This window comes from Lithobates pipiens, unplaced genomic scaffold (genome assembly GCF_037356315.1).
Source record: "Lithobates pipiens isolate NorthernLeopardFrog02 unplaced genomic scaffold, aLitPip1_a1.2 Scaffold_8, whole genome shotgun sequence".
In the NCBI taxonomy this organism is placed as follows: Eukaryota; Metazoa; Chordata; class Amphibia; order Anura; family Ranidae; genus Lithobates; species Lithobates pipiens.
Genome location: NW_027507903.1, coordinates 13836250 through 13847279, shown reverse-complemented (window position 1 = coordinate 13847279; position 11030 = coordinate 13836250). Strand labels below are relative to the sequence as shown.

The 11030-nt window shown below is 45.9% G+C and overlaps 1 pseudogene; it reads right to left on the bottom strand.

Annotated features, from left to right (window-relative positions):
• Positions 1-1200: 1200 nt before the first annotated feature.
• Positions 1201-11030, bottom strand: part of LOC143960025 (maspardin-like) — a 63891-nt pseudogene continuing 54061 nt past the window's right edge.

Sequence of the window (11030 nt, the reverse complement as noted above, 5' to 3'; positions counted from 1 at the left end):
GTATCTTGTCCTCATGCGGCCCCACCCGCAGGTGCACAGACTAAGATGCCGCGCCGGCCGGCAATGGAGGCCACGGCTTTGCGGCCTACATCGGGGGAACTGGCGGCCTCTTGTGGTGGCCAGGGCTGCCATCTTCCCAGAGACCAACTCCGCCCACACCACGATCTTCCCGGAGACCAACTCCGCCCTCCCCCATCTCCTTCCATCACACCAACTACACCCACCTCAAGCTGCACTGACGTCATAAACTTGTGACAGAACCAAAATCCATGTGCTGAGAAGTGACAGAAAGGAAACCAGGTATGTGATATCTGTATATACACTCCTAATTAAATAAATATCTATCTATCTATATACATACACACATTTACACTCCTATTATATACACCTTCCCTACTGAGCCGCTGGCCATCACACCATCAAGCCTGGTACACATGGGCCGAAAGGCCAGGCAACATCGGTCAGTTTAATTTAAAAAAAAAAAAAAACTGGCTGCCATTGAGCCCGTGTGTATGGCAGCCAGTCCGACAGAAGCCAGCCATTGGGCATGCTGGGGAAAAAAAAAAAACCTGGCTCCTAGATTTCAAGCAAATATGTCAAGCAATGATATAAGGCAATATTGCTCCCACTGACAGGGCACCAATTCCTCCTCCTATTGACTACAGGCACCATGTTTTTTTTTTTTTGGCTTTTACTGACCACCAGGCCCCAGACATTTTCTACTTCCCCTGGCCCTCCTCTAGCCTAATTGACTGGGCATTTGTTTAGAATGTTTGGAGACCCCTGCGCTAGAGCCGTAAGTACCCCCCAACAGGCCATGTTTTGGGAATTTATCTTAGATAAAATAGCTGTACAAAATACCAAGCCTTTTTCTAAAGATAAAGGAAAACCTGGAAACTTGGCCTGTTGGGGGTACTTGAGGACAGGGTTGAGAACCACTGCTCTAGAGGAATCCAGTTCTGCTTTATATGAGAAGTGTAGTGAACTTTTCGATTTCCTTGAAAAAATAAAATAGCTGTTCATTGAATCACATGACTTTCCTTGCTGACAGCGTCTGTTGGTAAGAGCCTAGGGATGAGTAGTGATGACAGCACTCCCTCATGTCATGCTCTGTAAACTCATGACTGCCATCATATAGATCCAACAAACTTTCACCCAGTTTTAAATAGATAATGAACGTGGGAAGTTTAACTTTAACTCTGTCATTCCACTAGCTCTATTTTATTCCAAACTACCAAAAACAAAATCAGACTATCAAAATTGTACAGTATACTGAATACTTGAAAAGGTTTCTGCAAATCAAGAATCATGGAAGAATAAGAAAAAAAGAGAGCCCAGCATTGCAGATTGATTGCATATTGGCACTTCAAAAATTATCAAAGAGGAGGAAAAGTAACATACAATACAGAACAATCACAAGTGCAACAAAACAATGTACACCTCAATCAGACAAGTGCACTATAGATACAAAATATAGACATGAAAAAAAAATAAGGCACTGAACCTGTATGAATTTCTGAGCGTCCCGAAGCCTCGGCTCCAATATGGGACATTACATGTTATTAATTAGCAAAGTTTTAAATATACAATTTTATACAACAATCACTTCCTGATGTACCACGGCCTGCTCAGTCTAGATGGGGTGAATGCCGTCTACTGCCGATGGCCAAGTCACGTGTCTGAAAATTCAAATACATACACAGTACTGAATGGATTGTCATATGATAGACTATATTTTATGACAAGTCTTCGTTACTGCTATAAAAATGCTGCAAAATGTAAAATAATGAAAATGCATTTTTTTCAGTGCAAGATATGTACTATGGCATAGCGCTGGAACTGGTCCATTGGTCCAAAAAGAACAGTCCTTTAAAAAAAAAAAAAAAGAAAAAGGAATAGAGATATGACAGCTGCAACTGCTGACTTGTTTTTATAGATGTACATTCCAGAGCTGTCATCTTTAGCTTTTCTTCAGAACTGTATGAGTAAATAACCTGAAGCATGCATTTACATATGAGTTGTAGGGAAAATTATATGTGTATATATGTGTGTGTGTAAAATATATGTGTAGGGAATATATATATATATATATATATATATTTTTTTATTTTTTTATTTATATTTTACACACACAGTAGGGGGAAAAAAAGTATTTGATCCCCTGCGGATTTTGTACATTTGCCCATTGACAAAGAAATTATGAGTCTATAATTTTAAATGGTAAGTTTATATTAACAACGAGAGACAGAAAAACTAAAATAGACCGAAAAACGCATTTCAAAAAAGTTATCGATTTGCATTTTAAGAGTATTGAAATAAAGTATTTCATCCCCTTATCAAAATCAGCAAGATTTCTGGCTCTCGCCTGTATAAAATACACCTGTCAACAGAAGCAATCAGATTCCAATTTCTCCACCATGGCCAAGCCCAAAGAGCTGTCCAAGGACATCAGGGACAAGATTGTAGACCTACACAAGGCTGGAATGGGCTACAAGACCATCGCCAAGCAGCTTGGTGAGAGGGTGATAACAGTTGGGGTGATTATTCACAAATGGAAGAAACACAAAATAACTGGCAATCTCCCTTGGTCTGGGGTCTCCATGCCAGATCTCACCTTGTGGAGTTTCAATGATCATGAGAATGGTGAGGAATCAGCCCAGAACTACACAGGAGAATCTTGTCAATGATCTCAAGGCAGCTGGGACCATAGTCATCAAGAAAATAATTGCTAACACACTATGCTATGAAGGACTGAAATCCTGCAGCACCCGCAAGGTCCACCTGCTCAAGAAAGCCCATTTACGGGCCAGTCTGACGTTTTCTAATGAACATCTGAATGATTCAGGAGAGAACTGAATGAGTGTTGTGGGCAGATGAGACCAGAATCAAGTTCTTTGGAATCAACTCAACTCGCCGCGTTTGGGGGAGGAATGCTGCCTATGACCCCCAAGAACCCCATCCCCACCATCAAACGTGGAGGTGGAAACGTTATGCTTTGGGGGTGTTTTTCTGCCAAGGGGACAGGACAACTTCACCACATCAAAGGGATGATGGACAGGGCCCATGTATTGTCAAATCTTGGGCAAGACCCTCCTTCCCTCAGCCAGGGCATTGAAAATGGGTCGTGGATGGGGATTCCAGCATGACAATGACCCAAAACACACGGCCAAGGCAACAAAGGAGTGGCACAAAAAATAAGCACATCAAGGTCCTGGAGTGGTCTAGCCAGTCTCCAGACCTTAATTCCATAGAACATATGTGGAGGGAGCTGAAGGTTCGAGTTACCAAACGTCAGCCTGGAAACCTTAATGACTTGGAGAGGATCTGCAGAGGAGTGGAACAAAGTCCCATCTGAGATGTTTGCAAACCTGGTGGCCAACTACTAGAAACGTCTGACCTTTGATTGCCAACAAGGGTTTTTCCACCAAGTACCAAGTCATGTTTTGCATTTTAATGAGTGAAATAAATATTTGACCCCTTTGCAAATCAATTTCTAACTTTTTTGAAATGCATTTTTTCTGGATATTTTTGTTATTCTGTCTCTCATTGTTAAAATAAACCTACCATTAAAATTATAGACTGATGGGAGAATATCCAAAGTTATTATAACATCTATTGTTTTCAAAATGTTTCTATTTGGGAATAAGTCAACTCAACCACCAGCTGGTGCTTCTACCGGTGCATCTCCCAATGAAGGTTTCGGCTCTTAAGACGAGTCTATCTCAGCAAGGATGAAAGTGTTACGCTTAAAAGTCAGAGCAGACAAACCAACTCGCCCTATTCAACCGGCATATTTGAGAGGTGTCAATGCTATACCGCTTTAATGTATATTCATACTCTGGCCAAAGGGGCATCTGACAGATATCGTACAAGAACTCTGGGAAATATATTACTGACATTAGTCGCTTTTGCTACTAGAGGGTCATTATCTCAATCCAAAATGTCAAAAATTGCCACCGACTTCCAGCCCTTGATGATGAATGCTAGTGAAATTCACACCCCTGGGGATTTAGCAATGACATGGACGAACTTCAGGTCATATGTGGATGATGGTGTGATGGCAGGAATTATGAGAAGATGGCCAAGTCAAGTACCTGCTGCAGCTATAAGATTGAGGGTACTACTGAGTCAAGCATCTGCATCTGGGCTGACGTCTCTGGACATTATAGCAAGGGCACTACATGAAAATCAAGACTTCCCATGGGGAATCATCAGAAGATTGTACCCGGATGAGCAGAACGCAGCATGTAAAGCAGTGGTGCTTGTGGGAAAGAACCCATATTTCAGATATAAGCCTGATCTTCAAGCTATACGCTCGACACAATTTAAGAAACTGCCATCATTCTGCGGTAAATTACTCATGGCAACGGGAGATAAAACTTTAGATGGTTACAAAGGGTTTGTAGAAGATAGGGTGAATAGAGACACATGGGCTAGATTAATGCACTCATATCAGGACCCAGATAGGACCAGATTTGTCTACTGATTTGATGGATGAAGAGCTAAACGAGCAAGACTACTCTCCACAACTGGTTGCTTAATACCTGGCTAACATAGGATCATGGGCTCATGGGATGATGGGATGATTCTGATGGCCCTAAAGATACTCCTCCTAGAGATGGTCATGTTACCAATTCAGAGACAGAAGATGCACCTCCTGGGATGGAAGACGACCGATGTCAACTAACATGTTGAAAAATATCAACATCTGCTACCTAGAAAAACAAAAGTATTATTTCCTTTTCCTCTACCTCACGTGTGAATTAGACTATAGTTAGAAAGTTAATGCACAAATGTTGGAGAGTATATACTACTGATTTACTAAGAAGTTTATATTGTTTAAAAAATAAAATAAAAATTAGACTGATCATTTCTTTGTCAGTGGGCAAACGTACAAAATCAGCAGGGGATCAAATACTTCTTTGCCCTCGCTGGTATGATTTAAAGTATAACTAAGAGTGGAGGGGGATTAGAACACCTACCTGTCTGTGTCCCCGTTAGGATGACTCTCCCTCTCTATTGCTCCCGTTTATCATTGAAAGTGAGTAAGAAAATGTAAAATTTTGGGTTGTCCCCAGAAAATAAATTGTAAGATTTCTCCCGAGGACACTAGTTCTGGTGATCTGGGGGTCCCCAAGAAATTCCCTTAATTTGCATGGATTTCCTCTCACTTCCCGTTTTGGCTATAGGACAGGAAGTTTAGTTACATCTCCCCACTGGCACAAAGAGGGCTAAAATAAACCCTACAGGGGTTATAAACCTTCCTTACCCTATCCAAAATAAAAAAATGTTTTGCCTATTGTTCTACTTTAAGTAAAGCAAGAATAAGGATGGCAGGCATGGAAAATGCGCCTTCAAAAAAAAAAAAAAAACAAGCCAGCACTAGCAGCTCCTATTTTTCTATCCCAACAGATTCCAGGTAAATACTTTAAACATTATAAAAACTCATGCTTAGCGCCAACATATTTACCCTACAGAAGCCCAGGTTTTAAATATGCGCACAGATCAATCCAGTACCCTTAAATACTGAGAGACCAATAAAAGTCTGTATGGCCATCTCAGCCAAAACACTGGAGGAAGCTTGAACCCTCTTCGCAGATGGTGGTCATAGGCGACCAGCAACGTTCTCTTCCAGCAGAGTCTGAATCCTCCCCCTTGTTTAGATTGACGGTCTTTCCAGCAGCAGAACCAGATAAGGTCTAATATATACTGTAAAAGGGTCGAGGTGTTAGTTTATTAGAGTTCTGTAAATTTCCACCAGGAAAAAAACAAAAATCAGTGGAATCATTTGGCAGTCAGTCTGCTGGCAGATACAGAATAGAAAGGTATATTTCCAAAGTTTAGGGTGAAGCCTCGGTCTCCTGTAGCTCTTCACTAGGCTGAATGTTGCCTTTCTGTACATCCAGCTCCTCTGCACTAATCATGGATGGATCGATCGCTGCATATCTGGTGCCATGGAACTGCCGAAGGTGAATCTAAGACAAAATGGAGAAAAAGGATTTCAGATCGAAATAATTCAAAATATATGTTCAAGTGCTTCTTTAACCACTTGCCTACTGGGCACTTCCACCCCCTTCCTGCCCAGACCAAACTTTCAGCTTTAAGCGCGGTCGCACTTTAGATGACAATTGTGCAGTCATGCAACACTGTACTTGTATGAAATGTTTTTTTTCACACAAATAGAGCATTTAAAGCGGGAGTCCGCCAGGACTCCGCGTTTTTTTTTGTTTTTTTTTTAAAGCCAGCAGCTACAAATACTGCAGCTGCTGACTTTGAAAATAGTGACACTTACCTGTCCAGCGCGCCCGCGATGTCGGCACCCGAAGCCGATCTGTAGATCGTTTCTCGGGTGCTGCCGCCGCCATCTTGGGTATGGGAATCAGGAAATGGAGCCTTTCGGCTTCATTTCCCGGTTCCCTACTGCGCATGCGCGAGCCGCGCTGCGCAATAAGGACGGTCCCCGCTGCCTCTGGGATCTGTGTGTTTTCCCAGCAGGCAGCGGGGCACTTGCGGAAAGGGGCGTAATATACGCCGCTTTTCGCAGACAGCTATCCCGGAAGTGGGTGCAGTTACCTGGATTATCCAGGTAACTGCACCCCCCTCCCCCCTGAAAGGTGCCAATTGTGGCGCCGGAGGGGGGGAGGGTTCCGATGAGCGGAAGGTCCACTTTAGGGTGGACCTCCGCTTTAAAGGGTAAGTTCACCTTTACAAAAAATCTCAAAAGGTTAACTTACACCCCTCCTCGCCACCCCCCACCCCCCCCCCCCCCCCACCCAAGCCAAGCCAAAATGAATGTCCAAAACGTCACTCATCAGGAGGGATGTTTGGTACATGCAAATCGGTCAGCGCCGCCACTTAGGCATTGCTTACCAATCAGCAGTCACATAGCCCGTCCTGTCAGCTATGAAGACACGGCATGGCTGGAGAGAGGATTTCTAAGCCTTGGGCTCCTGACGCTGATATACTGGGGCTTAGAACTAGAGATGGTGCCGAACAGGTCAGCGGGGGGGCAGGGGGAGGTGGTACCTGTGCAAGTTCACCTTTACAGAGTTCTCTGTAAAGGTGAACTTACACTTTAATCACCACTGGTTTTCTTTTTTTTGCTAAATAAAACAAATAACCGAAAATTTTGAACACCAATGCGCACTGAAGAGGCTGCACTGATGGACACTGATGAGGCGGCACTAGTGGGCACTTATTGGCAGCATTGTTGGCACAGCACAGATAATCAGGACACTCCTAATCGGTGCCCTGATCAGTGTACATGTCCCTTTTAGAGAAGCTGGTTATCGGCTCTCTTCTCTCCTTATGCAAATCAGCATGAAGAAAGGAGTGTAGATAAGTGCTTCTGTTTACATCCGTGATTGGACAAAGCTGATGGAGGACACCACTTGATCCAGCAATGTCCTCCACCTGAGACAGGGACAAGGCAAAGTTTTCCCACTTCCTCAGTTCTACAACTTGCTCATCCCCTTCCTGCCTCCTGCCCATTCCTATTGGCTAGGGAGGCAACCCACAAGGAGTGAGGTGAAAGCTGTGGCACTACCTCAAGAGTCAGCAATTGGCCTGTCAGAGCAGCAGGCATTCAGCTTTTCAAAAATGCAAGTATGTTAAGGATCCGCTAGGTGCTAATATTTTATATCCATTTTCTGACGCCGGTAAAAGTAATCCAGCAGCTGTATAGCTGCTTCCGATAACTTTTACTAGAAAAATAAATAAATAAAAACACACTAGTTATGATCCTGGTAAAAGCAGTTGGATGCAAGAAAAATGTGCTTACCTGTACATAGAGATTGACCTCGGCACTTCTACACAAGTAGGGGAAGTTGCCTCCAGTTTTCAGGTGAGCTCGTCTGGCGTTAGGAAACAACTTATACATTTCTTCCTTGGCGTCCGTTGAAAGAGCGCTCTGATCAAATACCTGTCAGAAAAGGAAATGCCATTTAACCCAGCATGCAGCTTAACACACTGTGACAGAGGTCCTAGTATACTTCCTGTAGAGGCAAATAACATGCACATATTTTATAAAGGTTCTGATTTCATACAAACTTTGAAATGATAGTTATAAAATACATCTTTAACATACAGGAATGCATTTTACCTTATAATAATGTTTTAGTATATAATACAGGAAGATTAAAAGGGGTTGTAAACCTCAGACATGAAATATGAACAAAGCATATCCTTTAGGGTGTACCTGTCTCCATTCAGAGCACTACATGTAATTACTGTCAGCGCCTCCTTCCTTCCACACAAGGGAAGGGGGGGGGGGAGCTCCAGCACACAAGGGAAGGGGGGGGAGCTCCAGCACACAAGGGAAGGGGGGGGGAGCTCCAGCACACAAGGGAAGGGGGGGGGGAGCTCCAGCACACAAGGGAAGGGGGGGGGAGCTCCAGCACACAAGGGAAGGGGGGGAGCTCCAGCACACAAGGAAGGGGGGGGGAGCTCCAGCACACAAGGGAAGGGGGGGGAGCTCCAGCACACAAGGGAAGGGGGGGGGAGCCTCCAGCACACAAGGGAAGGGGGGGGGGGGAGCTCCAGCACACAAGGGAAGGGGGGGGGGGAGCTCCAGCACACAAGGGAAGGGGGGGGGGGGGAGCTCCAGCACACAAGGGAAGGGGGGGGGGAGCTCCAGCACACAAGGGAAGGGGGGGGGGGAGCTCCAGCACACAAGGAAGGGGGGGGGAGCTCCAGCACACAAGGGAAGGGGGGGGGGAGCTCCAGCACACAAGGGAAGGGGGGGGGAGCTCCAGCACACAAGGGAAGGGGGGGGGAGCTCCAGCACACAAGGGAAGGGGGGGGGAGCTCCAGCACACAAGGGAAGGGGGGGGGAGCTCCAGCACACAAGGGAAGGGGGGGAGCTCCAGCACACAAGGGGGGGGGGGAAGCTCCAGCACACAAGGGGGGGGGGAAGCCCCAGCACACAAGGGGGGGGCGGGAGAGATCCAGCACACAAGGGGGGGGGGCGGGAGAGATCCCAGCACACAAGGGGGGGGGGGCGGGGAGAGATCCAGCACACAAGGGGGGGGGGGGCGGGAGAGATCCAGCACACAAGGGGGGGGGGGGCGGGAGAGATCCAGCACACAAGGGGGGGGGGGGCGGGAGAGATCCAGCACACAAGGGGGGGGGGGGCGGGAGAGATCCAGCACACAAGGGGGGGGGGGGAGAGATCCAGCACACAAGGGGGGGGGGGGAGAGATCCAGCACACAAGGGGGGGGGGGAGAGATCCAGCACACAAGGGGGGGCGGGAGAGCTCCAGCACACAGGGGGGGGGGGGGGCGGGAGAGCTCCAGCAGACAAGGGGGGGCGGGAGAGCTCCAGCACAGCCTGTGAATGACAGCCTCAGCTCTCTTCCTGTGTGTGTGTGGGGGGGGGGGGGGTGTCCTTGCTCTCCAATCACCTCTGAGCTCTCCTCACAGAGCTCTGCAGTGTGTAATTTCAGCTCTCCCTTCCCCGTTTTCTGACAGCTCAGAGCAGCTTTATAAATTCATACAACTTATGTAGGAGGATTTGTTTCATCTCTGTGTATGACCTGAGGCCAGTCACTTCACTGGGTATATGGAAGGGTTTACATCAACTAACTTTATATTCCTTCACAAAGCACTTTCACATCAGAAATGAAATCGTTCTCAGACAGGGAGCGTTTCCTTCAAGAATGATGATTGGACAGGAAAATATAGTTTTCTGTATTGAAAGTTCACCCAAATAGAAATTAGTGGTGGAGAACCTTGAGGAGTTTTTGAATCCAGGAGGGGGCTTAGGGGACACAGTAGAATTTAGAAGCCACTAAGAGCAATCTAGGAGCCATCTGGATTCAAGGAAGATTATACACTTACCTGCCACTTTATTAGGTCCCCCTTAACAAGTACCGGGCTGGACCCCCTTTTGCCTTCATTCTTGGTGGCATAGATACAACAAGGTGTTGGAAACATTCCTCAGAGATTTTGCTCCATAGTGACATCATAACATGACACCGTTGCTGCAGATTTATCGGCTGTACATCCATGATGCCAATCTCCCATTCCACCACAACTCAAAAAAGGTCCTCTATTGGATGAGATGTGGTGAGTGTGGAGGCCATTGGAGGACAGTGACCTCATTGTCCGGTGGTGAGATGATTGGAGCTTTGTGACATGGTGCATTATCCTACTGGAAGGAGCCATCAGAAGATGGAGACACTGTAGTCATAAAGGGATGGACATGGTCAGCAACAATACTCAGGCAGGTCGTGGGGTTTAAAACTATGCTCAATTGGTACTAAGAGGTCCAAAGTGTGCCAAGAATTATATATCCCCCCCACACCATTACACCCCCACCACCAGCTTGAACCGGTGATACAAGGCAGGATGGATCCATGCTTTCATGTTGTTTATGTCAAATTCTGACCCTACCAACCGAAATTGAGACTGTTGAGACTATTGTACAATTTTGGTGATCCTGCGTGAATTGTAGCCTCAGTTTCCTGTTCTCAGCCGACAGAGGTGATACCCGTTGTGATCTTCTGCTGCTGTAGCCCATCTGCTTCAAGGTTCGATGTGTTGTGCATTCAGAGATGGTATTCTGCACACCTTGGATGTCATGAGTGGTTATTTGAGTAACCGTTTCCTTTCTATCATCTGGAACCAGTCTGCCCAGTCTCCTCTGACCTCAACAAGGCATTTTCCTCCACTCAACTGCCGCTCACTGGATATTTTCTCTTTTTTCCCACCATTCTCTGTAAACCCGAGAGATGGTTGTGTGAAAATCCCAGTAGATCAGCAGTTTTTGAAATAAATACTCAGACCGGCCCATCTGGCACCAACAACCATGCCACGTTCAAAGTCACTTAAATCCCCTTTTCATCCCAATTCTGATGCTTGATTTCATATTCATTAAGTCGTCTTCACCAGGTCTAGATGCCCAAATGCATTGAGTTGCTGCCATGTGAATGGCTGATTAGCAATTCTGTTACCAAGCAATTGAATAGGTGTACCTAATAAAGTGGTTGGTGCGTGCACATTCATCATTAAGGAATACAAACCAAGCACAC